The sequence below is a fragment of the Pan paniscus genome, chromosome 6 (genome assembly GCF_029289425.2).
Source record: "Pan paniscus chromosome 6, NHGRI_mPanPan1-v2.0_pri, whole genome shotgun sequence".
Classification (NCBI taxonomy): domain Eukaryota; kingdom Metazoa; phylum Chordata; class Mammalia; order Primates; family Hominidae; genus Pan; species Pan paniscus.
In genome coordinates this window covers 194,968,486-194,984,595 of record NC_073255.2, presented here as the reverse complement: position 1 = coordinate 194,984,595, position 16,110 = coordinate 194,968,486, and the positions used below count along the sequence as shown (strand labels likewise).

At 52.0% G+C, this 16,110-nt stretch overlaps 1 protein-coding gene across 8 annotated transcripts in view; it reads left to right on the top strand.

Moving 5' to 3' along the window:
• The window catches only part of PTPRN2 (protein tyrosine phosphatase receptor type N2), a 1,079,664-nt gene that overhangs the window by 83,366 nt on the left and 980,188 nt on the right, over window positions 1-16,110 (top strand). The window lies entirely within an intron of this gene.

Sequence of the window (16,110 nt, the reverse complement as noted above, 5' to 3'; positions counted from 1 at the left end):
TTCCTGCCTAGCGCAGGGCTGTCCCCTGGACGGTCCTCACTGACATCCATGTGTGCAGTCCTTGCCCCACATCCAAGCCCTGGGTCCTGAGAGATCCTCATGGATGCCTGTTCTGACCCATAGCTTACCCACCCCTCTCCCTGCCTCTCCACCCTTCAAACCTAGCTCAGAGCCCATTCCCCCCGTAACCTCCTGATGTTCCTCAGCTGACCGTGCTGGGGCCTCTCTAGTCAGGTTGGAATCCCTGGTATTGGCCAGCCATCAAACCACCCCGAATCAGAGCGGTGTCCTTCATGATTGGTTGTGGCTGCTCCGGGCTGGGCTGGCCCTAGTGTCTCTGCCCATGCACCTGCCATCCTGCTCTTGCAACCATCGGGCTGGCCCAGGTGTGTCCTTCCTATGGCGATGGCGGAGGGGCGGGGGAGTGAGGAGACACCCAGGCCTTCGGAGGCCCCCTGCATCTGCCTTGTCATGTCACAGCTAGCCAGTGGCCAAGCCTGGGTGGAGGTGGGGTTGGGGGAGGATCGGGGCCCTTCCTGCCAGTGGCCACACTCCTCCGTGGCTGTCACCATCATCACACCACTGCCTTGGTGGCCAATAGTTCACTGTTCATGGAGCTCCTGTAGACCCCGGGCCTGTAGGGCTCCCATTTGAGGAGAAGACGGATGTTAAGCAAAATAAATGAAGTGTGGGTATTAGATGCAGTAGGTGCTAGGCGGGAGGTGGCCTGGGTGGGTTCCTCTCCCGTGTGCTTGGCTCAGGAAGCCTCTGAAGTGCTTTGCTCCGCGCAATTGCCACCACACCTGTGTGGCCGGTGTCACTCATGTCATTCTACTGAAGGAGGACAAAGCCGGGCTCAAACTCAGGTTCAATCCGCAGCCTCACTGTGGAGCCCGCAGCCTTGGCCATGTTCTTCATGATTGCTGCCAGTGGCGGCCCCACCTGAGTCTGGCACCTCCGGGGAGAGGGGACTTCCTTGTGTGTGTCTCACTTTCCTGTGTTCTCCTAATGGCCCGCCTGTTCCACTGGGGTTGTCCGAAGCCGAAGCCTCCCATGGAGCCTCTGCTTTCTCTGTGCTTCCCCACAGAACTCGCCGTCTCCCAGCTGCACAGTGGCTCAGCACCGGCCTTGTGTGCCCTGTACCAGAGCACGTCCCAAGCCCTCTGGAAATTCCAGCTCTTTGCCCTCCTCACCCTCTGCAGCCCTGAGGTGGCCCCTCGGCCATCACATGTGAGGATGCGCAGTGGGCTCTGTGCTTCCTGCTGTACCCGGTGCAGCGTCTGACCCACTGTAGCTGCCAGGCGGTACTCAGTGTGTTGTTAACAGCCACCACTTGGGATTACTGGATGCCTGCTTATGGCAGGCACTAATTGGGCTCATGTTATTTAGCATCACATTGAACCCCTTAAGGACGCAGGGCATGGTGATGGCATACACGTGTACAGTGGAAAAATCAGGGTTCCAGGAGTGAGGCGCGTGCTCAGGTCACCCCACCCCCCTCCCACCCCGGCTCCTCCATTCCCTCCTACTTCACACTCCTTTTCTTCCTCTTCCTCTCCCCATTTCCTCTTCTCACTGTCCAGGGCAGAATGAAGTCCTCTAAACCAAAAGGCAGAGGCAGAAATACATGCTTTCAAATTAAATGTGCCTTTGTGTTACAGCTCAGGATTTTAAAACTATTGTTATTTAACCTTAGGAGCCTGTTGACAGCCCTGCATTAATTTTTCTCTGGTAGTGAACGGGGGACTTGGACACCACACAGGTGTTCCATTGTGCATGATTAGATGTCACCTTTGTAGAGAAGGAATGGCTTGGGAACCAGCCAACAGAGAGAATTCTGCACCCTCACGGAGCACACACAGCTGCACATGGAACGAAAAGCTTTTACTCCGTCTTGGTGGTTCTGGAGGTGGCAGCAAATTGCATCAGCAGGTCCCAAAGCATGGCCTTGCCTGGAGGCTTCATTTTGCCAGAAGTGTCCCATGGGTTTATATTATTTTATTTCATTTATGCATTTTTTTGACTAACAGTGGTTCAGACTTATGCCTCAGTGATATAGTGGGAAAAAAGAGGCAGGTCCCTGAGTGATTTATGATGCGATGATAATCCTACCTGCATCAGAGTTCATGTTTTAACTTTTGTTAGAGCCTTAGATTTTCCCGGCAACCCTATAGGGTGAGGAGGGGAACATAGTTTGCATTTTAACAAATTAAGAAGCTGAGGTTTCAAGGTTCACTCATATTCTGTTGGTGACAGGGCAATTTGGCAAGATATTTTGAAAGTCTTACATATATACCTTTAAAATATCTAGAATTCTTTTTATGGGAATGTATCCTAAGAGGAAAAAATCAGAGATCTCTCCAAGGACTTACAATCAAGATTGCGTATTGCAGTATTATTTTTAATGGGAAATATTGGAAACAATGTAAAGTTTCTTCAAGAGGGAATTGGTTAGCTAGATGATGTGCATGTGTAGAAATAGTTATTAAGCAGTGATTAAAATTCATGATGAGAAATACTAAGGACAGGGAATTGTTCACAATGTGTTATAAGTAAAAAGTGCAGGTTATAAAGTTGTGTGTACACAACAGCAGAGACATGGAACTAACCTAAATGCCCATCAGTGAGGGACTAGATAAAGAAAGTGTGGTACATACGTACACACCATGGACTACTATGCAGCCGTAGAAAAGAGTGAGATCATGTCCTTTGCAGGGACATGGATGGAGCGGGAAGCTGTTATCCTCGGCAAACTAACACAGGAGCAGAAAACCAAACACTGCATGTTCTCACTTATAAGTGGGAGCTGAATGATGGGAACACATGGACACATGGGGGGGAACGACACAGACTGGGCACCTGTTGTGGGGGTGGGCAGGGAGAGCACAGGAATAATTGCTAATGGACGCTGGCCTAAATACCCAGGTGAGGGGATGCTCTGTGCAGGAAACCACCATGGCACACACTTACCTATGTGACAAACCTGCACATCCTGGACATGGACCCCAGGATGTACAAGTTGGACAAAAAATAAAGGTGTGTGTATAGTATGACCCCAGGTCTTTCATATATGCAAAGAAAAGTAGCTGAAAACCAAAATATTAACAAGGAATTTATCTCTGGGTAATGAGTTAACTGGTATATTATTCTTTGAGATTTTCTGCATTTTCTTAATTTTCTAGGCTTTTATGATATAAAACAATTCCCAATAATTTTTTTTCCATTTTTTTTTTGAGACAGTCTCACTCTTGTCCCCCAGGCTGGAGTGTGGCTCACTGCAACCTCCGCCTCCCAGGTTCAAGCGATTCTTCTGCCTTGGCCCCCCAAGTATCTGGGATTATAGGCACACACCACCACGCCTGGCTAATTTTTGTATTTTTAGTAGAGACAGGGTTTCTCCACGTTGGCCAGGCTGGTCTAGAACTCCTGCCCTCAAATGATCCGCCTGCCTCGGCCTCCCAAAGTGCTGGGATTACAGGCGTGAGCCACCGTGGCCGGCCAGTTCCCAATAATGTTTTAAGTGAACAGGTGCAGACAGAGTGAGTGATTTGTCCATGGTAACATGACTAATATCTGTAACTTTTTGTTCGTAACCAGGAGCTCTTTCCATTCTCTCAGTAGAATCATCAGTGTTCGGTACTGTTAATTCCAAGTCCTCCATTCTTGTGGTGCCGGCTCTGCCTCTTCAGAGAGGTGCAATGAACGGATGCTTCCAGTTTGGGAAACCTGGTGGGGAGACAGGCCGGGGGAGGAAGGAGTGCCATCCTTCCATCCACCTCTTCTGCCTTCTTTTTTCCTACTTGTTTCAGTGACTCAGATGAAGACATCAAGGACCTGTTGATTAAACCTGCACATGGTACACAGCTGGGAGGGTAGAGAGAAGCTGGTATTGCACAGTTAGAGTCCAGAAAGGTTTAGACTGGGTATCTGAGTCAAATGTGAGTTTGGAATTACATATGGATGAGAAGAGAGTCCCATCCTGGAGTCAAGGGGCCAGTGGTGAAAGTCATATGGACACAGTGGCTGATGGACACAGTGGCTGATGGACACAGTAGTTGATGGACACAGTGGCTGATGGACACAGTAGTTGATGGACACAGTGGCTGATGGACACAGTGGCTGATGGACACAGTAGTTGATGGACACAGTGGCTGATGGACACAGTGGCTGATGCACACAGTAGTTGATGGACACAGTGGCTGATGGACACTGTAGTTGATGGACACAGTGGCTGATGGACATAGTAGTTGATGGACACAGTGGCTGATGGACACAGTAGTTGATGGACACAGTGGCTGATGGACACAGTAGTTGATGGACACAGTGGCTGATGGACACAGTAGTTGATGGACACAGTGGTTGATGGACACAGTGGCTGATGGACACAGTGGCTGATGGACACAGTGGCTGATGGACACAGTAGTTGATGGACACAGTGGCTGATGGACACAGTAGTTGATGGACACAGTGGCTGGGGATGAGGAAAAAGTGGCTCAGCTGTGAATTTGACAAGAAAAGAATCTATTTTCTATTGTAAAATCAGGCTGTGGAATCAACAACGTGGTGTGTGGTGGCGTGCAGGTTTGGGTGTGTCCACCTAGCCTCGCTGTGTGAACTTGGGGATGTGAGGCCACTTGACACAGGTGAGGCCTTTTCCGTGCTCCAGGGGACTCGGCAAGTGCAGCCAGGAGGAAGGCGTCCCGAGGAGCAGGGGTGAGGCTGGTGGCCATGGACCCCTGAGGGGTGGCTGTGTCCAGGGCTGGTCCAGATGTGATGGTGCTGTGTGGTTGTGACCATGTTCTGGTGGGCACCTGTCTTGTTTCCTGCCCGTTTCTCCAAGCCAGTTTTCTAAACTTCTTTTGATCTTGTGAAGAACCTGATCTCCTTCTAATAAATCAAGAGTTGGCTAAGTTTTTTTGTAAAAATTGTTTCCTTTCAGGCCAGTCTCTGTCACAACTATTGAATTATTATAGGACAAAAGTGGCCGTAGGCAATCTGTAAGCAAGTGGGCGTGGCTGTGTTTCCATAAAACTTTATTAATACAGAAACATATGGCAGTGGCAGACCATGGTTTGCCTACCCCAGAGCAAGCCAGTTCTTCTTGTGCTCGAAGCTGCTGAGATTAATTTCTCTCACTTTTCTCCTGGCCCTGGGATGGAATCAAGCTCTAGGGAGAGGAGCAGAGAGTCGGAACGAGGAGAGGATGGTGCGTTTTACTCCATGACGGCTTTATCACTCCTGAGGCTTTGTGTTCAGTGCTGACACTCGCCTCACCTTAAGGCAGTTTGGACATCGCAGGCATCCGCAGAGCTAGGAGGATGGTGACGTGGTTAGAAGCCATGATGTGAGCCGGGCGCGGTGCTGGTGGCTCAGGCTGTCTCACTTTCAGGGGTAGAACTTGACTCTATGACACTAAGTAGATCGATAATGAAAGCTCCAGGAGGGTCAACATATCCTCAATAAATAAAACTTCAAAAAATCTAGGGCTGCCGAAAGACGCGTTGGCCTCCTTGGTGACTTTTCTGCCTGGCTACACAGAAAAGGCCGCTGTGACAGCACCTTTGGTGGTCTCTGACTCCAACACAGGGTGGCCGGGGCTCTGGCACTGCCCCTCCCTCTGCTGTGCTGTCTGGAGGCAGAAGGTCCCCCCTGCGACTGCTGACAGAGCTGTCTTCTTGGATCTGCCTCCCAGACTGGGGACAGGGAGAAGATTCACAAGAAGGCAGCCTCAGCCTCAGCCTGGCGTTGTGTCGGGGATGGGAACAGGGCTTCCCAGCAGAAGGCAAGCTGTTCTCACGTTCAGGATGGGCCCATTGATCACGTCCTGGGTGCAGGAATGCGAGCGGCGGGGCCTCCTCAACTGGGACGCTCCATCTGCTGAAATCGGGGGGTACAGAGGCTCTGAGACCCTTGGAGTCACTGGGCAGTGCTCTGTTTGCTTGGCTCTAGCCCCGGGCGGGGAGAGGGTCTGAGGATAACTTAAAACACAAGAGATGATAAAACACATCTTTCCTTCCAGGAAGGAGTAAGTGATGATTTCCCCTCTGCGGCTCCGCAATGGGCTGTTGCTGCTTTGCCTGGGAAGGCACGAAAATGTCATAGTTAAAAAAGCTTTAAAATAATGAAAATAGAAAAACACCAGACTTCATAAAGCTGATAAAATTCCCATTACCGGAAGGGCGCCCTGAGTGCTCCGTGCCTCACACATTTGGACTCCGAGCGGGAGGCGGGAAGCCGCAGAGCCCAGCTCCCAGCGGACTTGGCCCAGAGCCTGTCACACCCTCGCCTGTGCAAGCCGCTTGCCTGACCCGCCGCGGGAGGAGCGGGGCCCAGCAGCACCTGCCTCGCCTGGGAACTGGTTAGATATGCAGATTCTCTGGCCTGCTCCGGACCCATTAGGTCAGAAACTCAGGGACTGGGCCCCGCAGCTTTGTTCTAACAGGCCCTGCAGGGGCTTAAGAGCGAAAACCGTTGGGCTGGATGGCGTTTAACAGCCCTGGTCACGTTTTTCAACTTCAGTTCTGTTGTCTGGTTTGCTGCGCCCCAGTGAGAGGCAGTGGGTGGACGTTTTTGTGGCTGGGGCGTTTGGCAACGTCTGCAGGATCCTTCCTGGGAAACCAGCGTGGCCCTTTGGAATAGTGAAGTTTCGGAGTTCCACAGAGAAGAGTGTGTGAAACTTCAGCTCACATTTTTCGAATGTTTTTGAGCCCAAGCCTGGTTTTGTTAACGACTCACAGCACCTGTGCCCTGCAGAGCTGCCACCAGCTGAGACTTGCTAATTCCCTGGGGGACTTTTACAGAGTTTTAAGTAGTTTTTCTTCTTTGTTCTGTGTCAATTAACCTGTATCTACAGTGGACGGTAGTAATTCCCAGCACACTGGAAATGTAGCGAGCTCAAGAGGAAGATAAAAAGAAATTATTTTTCAAATTCACCTCAGACTATCCTCCTAAAGTGTCAGTCCCATCCTCTGATAAGGTCTCACGTGGCATATCCAGTTGCCTGTAGCAAATATCAGGGTTAAAAGGGGAAACTGTAGTAACAATTGGATCTAATTTGTCTTTTCATTATTGGAAGTGCAGATTCCTCTCACCCACAATGCGAGTGGTGTTTGTGGACAGGTGTCTAAAGGAGCAGAAGGCAATATTCTTTCCTATCTCATCACTTAAAAATAAAGTTTTCAAAATAAACCTTTTTTTTTTTAGCTCAAGTGTAAGAGTTCTAATCATCAGGGCCAGGAAGCAGTTTTTGTCTTTTAAATCTTAATTGAATTACAATGTATATTTAAATATACATCCAGTCTTAAAACTGAACCTAATACATTTGTAAAAATTAGTTGATGTATGATTTTCCCCACATAATTAATTTAAAATTATACACACACACACGCACACACACACACACTGGAGGGTGTATATATACACACACACACACACACACACACACACATATATTTGAGATGGAGTCTTGCTCTGTCACCCAGGCTGGAGTGCAGTGGCACATTCTTGGCTCACTGAAACCTCCACCTCCCAGGTTCAAGTGATTCTCCTGCTTCAGCCTCCCAAGTAGCTGGGATTATAGGCACGCACCACCATGCCCGGCTAATTTTGTATTTTTTAGTAGAGACTAAACACCGTGTTGGCCAGGCTGGTCTTGAACTCCTGACCTCTAGGCCTCCCATTGCGCTGGGATTATAGGCGTGAGCCACTGGGCCTGGCCTAAAATAATTTGTATAAGGCCAATCATTTGTTATCCGGGTGATGAAGAATTTGGATCCAGAAAACAAATTGTAAAGAGTTTGTTAAATTTACTTTTAACAATTTTTATAATGTGCTGACCCAAGTTTTCAATTTACGGATGATTTCTACATGTGATGCCCTTGCTTCTCAGTGTGGTGGGCAGCCCAGCGGACGAGTCACCAGGGAGTGCTTTGGAAATGCTGAATCTTTGGCTCCGTCCCAGGCCCAGGGAATAGAAATACTAATTTAACAGGGCCCAGCTGGTTCACATGCACATCAAAGTGTGGGAGAGGCTGTTTCCATGATGATGATGATGATGATAATGATGATATAACTCACATTTCCTAAGGGGGGTCTTGAGATGATAAGGTCTTTTTGTTAGAGGGCTTGGTGCTTTAACAATGACTGAGAAACTATGAACTGGATTTTTCCTCTCTTTCATCAGAGACCACAACTAAGTCAGCCCAGTACTGCTAAAAAGCTTGTTTACCTTTTAAATTATGTGTCTGAAGTACCACATGTCTGAAGTTCACATTTACAGCAGGGTAGGCTGTGTGGTTCACGTGTGCCATGTCTCAGCAATCCTGAGCAATACATCTATCTTTCTTCACTTTATTCTCACTTTTGGTACTGTTCTTTCATGGGTCATACTATATTTAAATCCAGGACATGAGAGTTACCGGTTGAAGTTCTCTGAGATTAGCTTAACCATTTCATCCCCGGCATAGCCTGGCTGCCTGCACCTGCAGTATTTAATGTTCAAGGATTTTCATCAGATACTTTTTCAAAGCTTGTCTTTAACTTTTTATCTGTGAAAGCAAGGTTAGAAATGTTTTCTTAGTCCTGAAGAATGACTCAGCAAACATCCTTCTTTTGAAGGTATTATCCCATTTCAGGAAATCGAGGACAAAAAACCAGAGCCGATTAAAAACCAAGAGCTGATTAAAACCACGTGCCATTTAGAATAAATACAGTTGAGGTTGCTGCTCTTAATGTCTTCAAACGAATGAAGGAGGAATGTGTAGCATGGAGAGCGCATTTCCCAAGAAGTAACTCCTGGACTTTAAAAATAAAACAAACAATTCTGGTAGGTATCCTGAATTTGGTACAATTTCTTACTCTTAAGAGAGTTTAAATAAATCTGTGCAATTAGGAACCTGAAATAAGGAAATTAATCAAAGAAAGAGGTTTTGTTTTTTCTAAAAATAAATGATAGGACTTGATGGTTGTCCTGGTACCCAGCTCGCTGCCCTTCTTCCAGGGTAGAGTGAGCTGGTTCTTTTTCTGTGGGAAGCTGATTTTGTGAACAGGAGGAGTTGAAATCAGGAACTGCCTTAGAATTGTGGCCCCAGCTTCAAACAAGAACCGACTTTACAGAAGCCAAAGACGTGAGGAGGACCTTGGCCCTTTCAGCCTCTGCTGAGCACACACATCACCGTTGTGATGGAGCGGACTGACCAGGTGTATGGGGTGGAGGTGAATTGGAGGGGCCTGAGCTCCAAGGATCCACCTTTGCAGTAAGGCACGGTCACTCATCCATGTTCGTGTGTGCCCTCCCAGCTCCTGCTCTCGCGTGACATCTGTGCCCGGGAGAACAGGCCCAGCATGGAAGGAGTGTCAGCCTCAGGCCCCTCCTCCCAGCACAGGGGACGGACAGGTGTCCCCGCAGGAACAGGGCCCAGAGGCTGTGCAGCGGGCAGGCCCTCGTGTCTGCAGGAGAAACCTTGGCCCGAACTTGCCAGCGGTCAGCTCCCGTCGTTCATGGCAATTGAGTGTGCAGCGGCGCAGAGAACATGCCACTTAATAACTGTTTTGGGGTCCTCCCTTGTAGGTCTAAGATCCAGGCCACCGTGCAGTCCTCAGGATGGGGCACCCATCTTCCTGCTCTCTGAGGCATTGAGGCTGAAGTTTCCAGAATCTTCTGGGTGATTATCCCTCCTCCCGCTACCAATTTGGCTGTGGACCCTCCTCTGTGAGGAATGCAGCCATGTGTGTCAACCTCCAGAAATGCCCTGCGCTGAGAGTGTGGCCAAGGCAAGGAAGGGACGGGTCCCCAAAACGCTGGGCTGGGGCCGTGATTGAAAGCCTCAGAATTGGGGAGGACTTACTGGGGGGCTCCATACTCTGGATCGGCAGGTGAAGGGGCCTGAGCAACACCCACCCCTACGTGCAGCGGGCAGGGTGGGGCTGGGTCACCTGGCCAAGGTGGGGCTGCATGTCACCCAACTGAGCCCCTTGCTTGGCAGCCCAGGGAAGGGGGAGGGGTTCAGGGAACAGGGAAGGGGCACAGGGAAGGGGGAAGGGATACAGGGAAGGGGGAGGGGGCTCAAGGAAGGGGAGGGGGCGCAGGGAAGGAGGAGAGGGAGCAGGGAAGGGGGGAGCAGGGAAGGGGGGCGCAGGGAAGGGGGGCGCAGGGAAGGGGGAGGGGGTGCAGGGAAGGGGAGGGGGGGCAGGGAAGGGAGAGGGGGTGCAGGGAAGGGGGAGGCTGCAGGGAAGGGGAGGGGGCGCAGGGAAGGAGGAGAGGGCGCCGGGAAGGGGGGCACAGGGAAGGGGGAGGGGGCGCAGGGAATGGGGAGGCTGCAGGGAAGGGGAGGGGCGCAGGGAAGGGGGATGCTGCAGGGAAGGGGGAGGCCTGCAGGGAAGGGGAGGGGGCGCAGGGAAGAGGAAGGGGTGCAGGGAAGGGGAGGGGAGGCTGCAGGGAAAGGGGAGGGGCGCAGGGAAGGGGGAAGGGGAGCAGGGAAGGGGAGGGGGGCGCAGGGAAGGGGAGGGGGGCGCAGGGAAGGGGGAGGGGGTGCAGGGAAGGGGGAGGGGCGCAGGGAAGGGGAGGGGGTGCAGGGAAGGGAAGGGGGATGCTGCAGGGAAGGGGGATGGGGCGCAGGAAAGGAGGAGGCTGCAGGGAAGGGGAGGGGCTCAGAAGGGGGGCGCAGGGAAGGGGGAAGGGGCGTGGGGAAGGGGCGCAGGGAAGGGGAGGGGGCACAGGGAAGGGGAGGGGGCACAGGGAAGGGGAGGGGGCACAGGGAAGGGGAGGGGGCACAGGAAAGGGGGATGCTTCAGGGAAGGGGGAGGGGGCACAGGGAAGGGGAGGGGGCGCAGGGAAGATGAAGGGGTGCAGGGAAGGGGAGGGGAGGCTGCAGGGAAGGGGGAGGCTGCAGGGATGGGGGACACTGCAGGGGTTGTCCCCAGACTGGGACTGGGCTTTCAGGGAAGCAGTCAGTCCCTCTCATGTGGAGGTGGGCTGGCTTCCGTCCAGGCCGCTGCCAGGTCCCTTGGGCAGAGGGGCTGAGCGCTGTCTCCTGCTGCCCCCTGCTGCCCCCCGAGCCCTGTCCGCAAGCCACAGTCAGGGATGGGCAATCAGGCCTGGCAGGAGCTGCCCGGGCTGCCTCCCTCTTGTCAGAGACAGATCTGGGAGGAGCCTTCCTCCTCCCCCTCTCCCTCTTCCTTTTGTCTTTGAAATTGCAATCACAGCTTTCATCTGAGCCTTGGGCCACAGAAGCCAGATGCCCTGACCGCAGGGCTGCCTGAGATGAGGGTCCGGGGGTCTCTGTCCTCCCACGCCCAGCCTGGCAGAGGCAGCCCCGCCTCCGGGCTGAGGCGCTTTAATCTCTCACTTTTCAGGCTGATTCCTAGAATAGGGGTTCTTAATGTGGAAATGGCTTTCTATTCCTGCCTGGATGCCGCCCTGGTTTAACACGTTGTTTTCGATCTGATGGAAACATTTAGAAAACCTCAGTGGGGTGTGGGGACTCCTTGGTCCCAAGGGTCTGTGCTGCTGGGAGGGGATGCTGAGATTGGGGGGTAGCTATGGCCCAGACAGTGCCCACCCGCCAGCAGGCAGGCGCTTCACTCTTACCCCCCCTGCAGTGGGCAGGGCGCATCCTCATTTACATCTGAGAATGCGAGGGAGAAGGGAGGCTTTGCCAGGTGCATGGCGTTGTGTTTGCTGCAGAGGAGGTGGGGTTGGAGCCTGGGCACCCTGCTCTCTCTCCAGAATGTTAAAAATGAGGATGATGTTTAAAAAGAGCATCTCTTCAAACGCTGCACCTTCCTTTTCTATGATGATGCGTTCGTTCCTAGGAAAGAATGTGATTTAACATAACCCCAGAGCCTCAGGCTGTCCTAAGCCCTAGCGTTTTCTGCAGGGAGAGGTGGGAAACATGGCTTTGACGGGAATCACATCTGGGATGGGCTCTGGCATTGAAACCCACGGTGGTGAGACTGCCACTGCTGCAGGTGACATCTGTCATCGAAGGACCTGCTCCAGGCAGTAGGGACTGGGGTTCCTGGGGTGCTAGCATGGTTTTTTTTAAGGCTGTAGAGGGGGACAGGACAAAGACACAGAGTGACTGACAGTAACAGGGTCAGATTGGGCGTGGAGTCTGTGATCTCTGAAGAGCGGGGGAGGCTGGCGGGGCCAGGGAGGAAAAGGCTGGGTGTAGATTACTTCACTCTGCTTCGTTATATTTTTTAGATGAGGAAATCTGTGTGTGTTCCTTGTACCAAGTGAGTGGTGCTGACACAGGTGAAGCCCCTGCATCCCCTTCTCAGGGGCTGTCCCAGTTCAGGTTCAGCAACTTCCCCAACAGACCTGCATCTCCATGTTTGCACAGCCACGGGGTCCTGGCGTTCCCGTTGGTGCGTGTGTTGGTGCTGTCTGGGAAGATGCTTTCCTGTTTGCAGTTGGATCCCAGGGCCTTGGTCATTCCGGCCTCAAAGCACGGTCTTCAGTGAGCCCCTCTCAGGAAGGGTGATTAGTGAGTGGCCAGCAGCTCACAGGCTTCTGAGGAGTCCTGTCTGCAGCTTGGAGGCAACAGGTGCCGGTGCTGAGCCTGCTGTCCAGGAACCTCCCCTCCTCCCTCTTTGCTTCCTGCTGTGGGATGCCAGCTCACATCAGCTGGATTTTATGGGCCTCAGTGGAAAGTGTAGCACACATTTCAGAAGGCGTGTGCATCCTGCTGCTGATGACAGCCTTCCTCTGCCCTCACGGCAGAGTCAGGCGAGAAGCCTGAACCCAGGAAGGGCCTTCCACGGTGGTGGTAGAGACAGGGTTGGGCAGGGGCCATGGATTTTTAGGCCATGTCTGCCTTGGCCACAGCGACGCCCAGAGATGGGAGGAAGCAGAGCAGGTGCATGTGGTACAGGATGTGCCGAGCTTCCTCCCAGCCAGTGAGAGAGGTGGTGGGCTCTGTTCACATTTACTGTATTTCCACAATGAACCACAAACTCTCCATAAACATCTCTTAGGAGTGATTGGGGTAAGAGAGGCAGATCCAGCCTGACTCCTTGCAAAACTGGATCCATTTTCATCTTGAGAAGGGTAAGAAAAAAGGGGCACCACAATGGTGACAAGATACTGCTAAGAGTTCTGAGGACACAGTAGGGAAGCAGAATCAGAACAAGATCAGCATGCATGAGTGTACCCATGTACGTGTGCATACGTGCACCCATGTATGTGCGTGCATGAGTGTACCCATGTACGTGCATGCATATGTGTACGTGTCTGCAGGTGTATGCTCACATGTATGAGTGTGTGCATATGTGTATGCATGCAGGTGTGCATGTGTGTATGTGTGCAGGCATGAGTGTGCCTGTGAATGGGCATGACTGCATGCATGCATGAGTGTACCCATGTACGTGCATGCATATGTGTACGTGTCTGCAGGTGTATGCTCACATGTATGAGTGTGTGCATGTGTGTATGCATGCAGGTGTGCGTGTGTGTATGTGTGCAGGCATGAGTGTGCCTGTGAATGGGCATGACTGCATGCATGTATGAGTGTGCACGTGTGTATGTATATGTGTGCACATGCTTGTGTGTGCATGTGTGTATATGTGTGCACATGCGTGCATGACTGGATGTGCTTGTCTCTGTGCTGAAGCAGGAGGGATACCCTGTGAATACAGAGTGAGGAGGAACTCCTGAGCACCACAGCCCTGCTATAGGGTTCAGCAGAGGAGCAATTTGAGAATTTGGGGAATGTCACATGTCTTCATGCAAAAGGGTGGATAATACATTGAAGTGAAGGAATTCCAGTTTTAAGTGCTGGGCACACAAGGTTAAGGGCCCCACAGGCCGCTGTTGGCTTTCCTTGTGGATTTAGCTTCTTGGCCTCAGAATGACATCTGGAGCTTAGTGTATGCAGTCTGTGAGCCGACAGGGTACACAAGTCCAGGATGCCACTTGCCGCCACATGGCGGGTGTGGAGCCCACTCGAGGAAGGCGTGTGCCTGAGGCGCCTGGGCTGGGTTGAACCAGTGTCTGCCAGAGAAAATGTCTTTTCTCTGGATGATTTATGATCATAATTACTATTAGTAGGTGGCTGATACTTAAAATGAAATTTGCTCTTTCGTAATTTTAGAACAAATAACTTAGCAGTCAAATTAGCATATCCACTGGCTGGGTGAAATATGCATAACATTTGCAGCTCTGGTAATCATGTGAAATGCTGCTGCTGTGTTTGCCTCTCACCAAGGAGTGCTGCAGGTTTTCCACTGTCACTTCTCATCAGTCCTCTGGAGTAACCAATCAGGTTGGGCACATGCCAGTAACAGGTGGTTTTCCAAGGTCAGGATCCAAGAGATCATTTGATGCACATCTCATTCAGATCACATCTAACTGTCAGCCACGATTAAGGCAGAGATGGGAAGAAAACAGGGGCTTTCTTCCCGGTGCCTCTCCTAGCAGAGCTCCGTCATCTGCCATTTCCACGTGACAAACATGGAGTTAGAACGTGAGCTGTGTCTGCAGCATCCCTGCATCTGCCTTCCCCCAAGGTCTCTGTTCCTCCACGCTGGAGATGCACCCTAGAATCCTGAGCAGAGTCCTGTAGCTCCTGCCAGAGCCGGGACCAGGGACGTTCCACGACATCGGACTAACCTCCAGCACATCTCCAGTGTGGTCACATCCTTACTGCTCCCAGCTCCTTCTCTGTGCGCCTCTGTGTGCCTGGGGCGGGAGGGGCCCTCACAGCTGAGGCTCTCCCTCTGGGAGGCAGTGAGGGGAGCCTCGGAGGTCACTGCGTGAGGATCTGAGAGGACCTCTAACCTCCATGCTGACCTTTTCAAGGTCACTGCTTTTGTGGGGAGTGGTGTCTGCCTCTCCTCCTGCTGTTCAAGTGCCAGGTGTGTGTCTCTCAGAACGTTCCCTGCCACGCTCCTGTAGGCCGTTCACCTCCTCTGCCTGGCTCAGGCACTTGTTGAATGAAGAAATAATGCAGAGAATGCAGAATGAATGTGGGGTTAGCTGATGGGTAAATGGGATTAAGAAATGAAATGCTGGCCAGGCGCGGTGGCTCACGCCTGTAATCCCAGCACTTTGGGAGGCCGAGGCAGGTGGATCACTTGAGGTCAGGAGTTCGAGACCAGCCTGGCCAACATGGTGAAATCCCGTCTCTACTAAAAATACAAAAATTAGTTGGGTATGCTGGCGCACACCTGTAGTCCCAGCCACTTGGGAGGCTGAGGCAGGGGGATTGCTTGAACCTGGGAGGCAGAGGTTGCAGCAAGCCAAGATCACACCATTGCACTCCAGCCTGGGTGATAAGAGCAAGACTCCATCTCAAAAAAAAAAAAAAAATCTGTTTTTCATGAGATTGTTATTTCAAAACAAAACAAACAAAAACTCCCCCAAACCAAAAACAATCTCTGCTTGGATTGGAGGCTCCCGTCAATGGGTGGGGTGTCCACCCGCCTGTGACTGCTGGCAGGCGATGGTGGTGGGCACTGGGCTGGGCAGGCACTGGCTGGGCAGGCCAGGGCTGCACCTAGGCCACCTCCTGGGAGGAAGCAGACCCCAGCCAGGGGCCGCCCTGCAACTGTGGAAGGCTCGTGAAGCTGTTGTGAGACGAGCGAGGCTGCCTCCTCCTGTGAACTCCCAGCGTTGGGTCCTGCTAGGCTCTGTGCTGCCTTAGGTCTGGAATGACGTTTAGTTTTAAAGCCTCCGCACGTGCTGGTTTAAGGCAACCAAGGGCTTCCTCTGTAAGGGTTTTAGGCCAGCTCCCTCATGAGGAAGTAGTGACTGGAAACTTTAACGTGACCCTGGGGGTGAATCCCTCAGTAATTCATAACTTTCTCCGGATTCCTCAGTTTCTTTGTTCACCCATTTGCTCCTGGGCACCTGCCCTGTGCCAGACACACAGAGGGCATGGGAGGAAACAGTAGAGGGTGGAAACAGGCGTGTGCCCGGCTCCTGAACTCCAGGAGAGGGAAACACACACTCAATCCACAGTCACTGCACAGTGTGGCGAGTCCCGAAAAGGACGCCTGGGCAGCCCGGGGAGAGTCTGGGGCTTCCACAGGGATCTTAGCGGATGAACAGGCGTTTGTCGGCTGGTGAAGCAGCATTGAAGGCACTATGCTTTGCAGGAATGAGTGAAA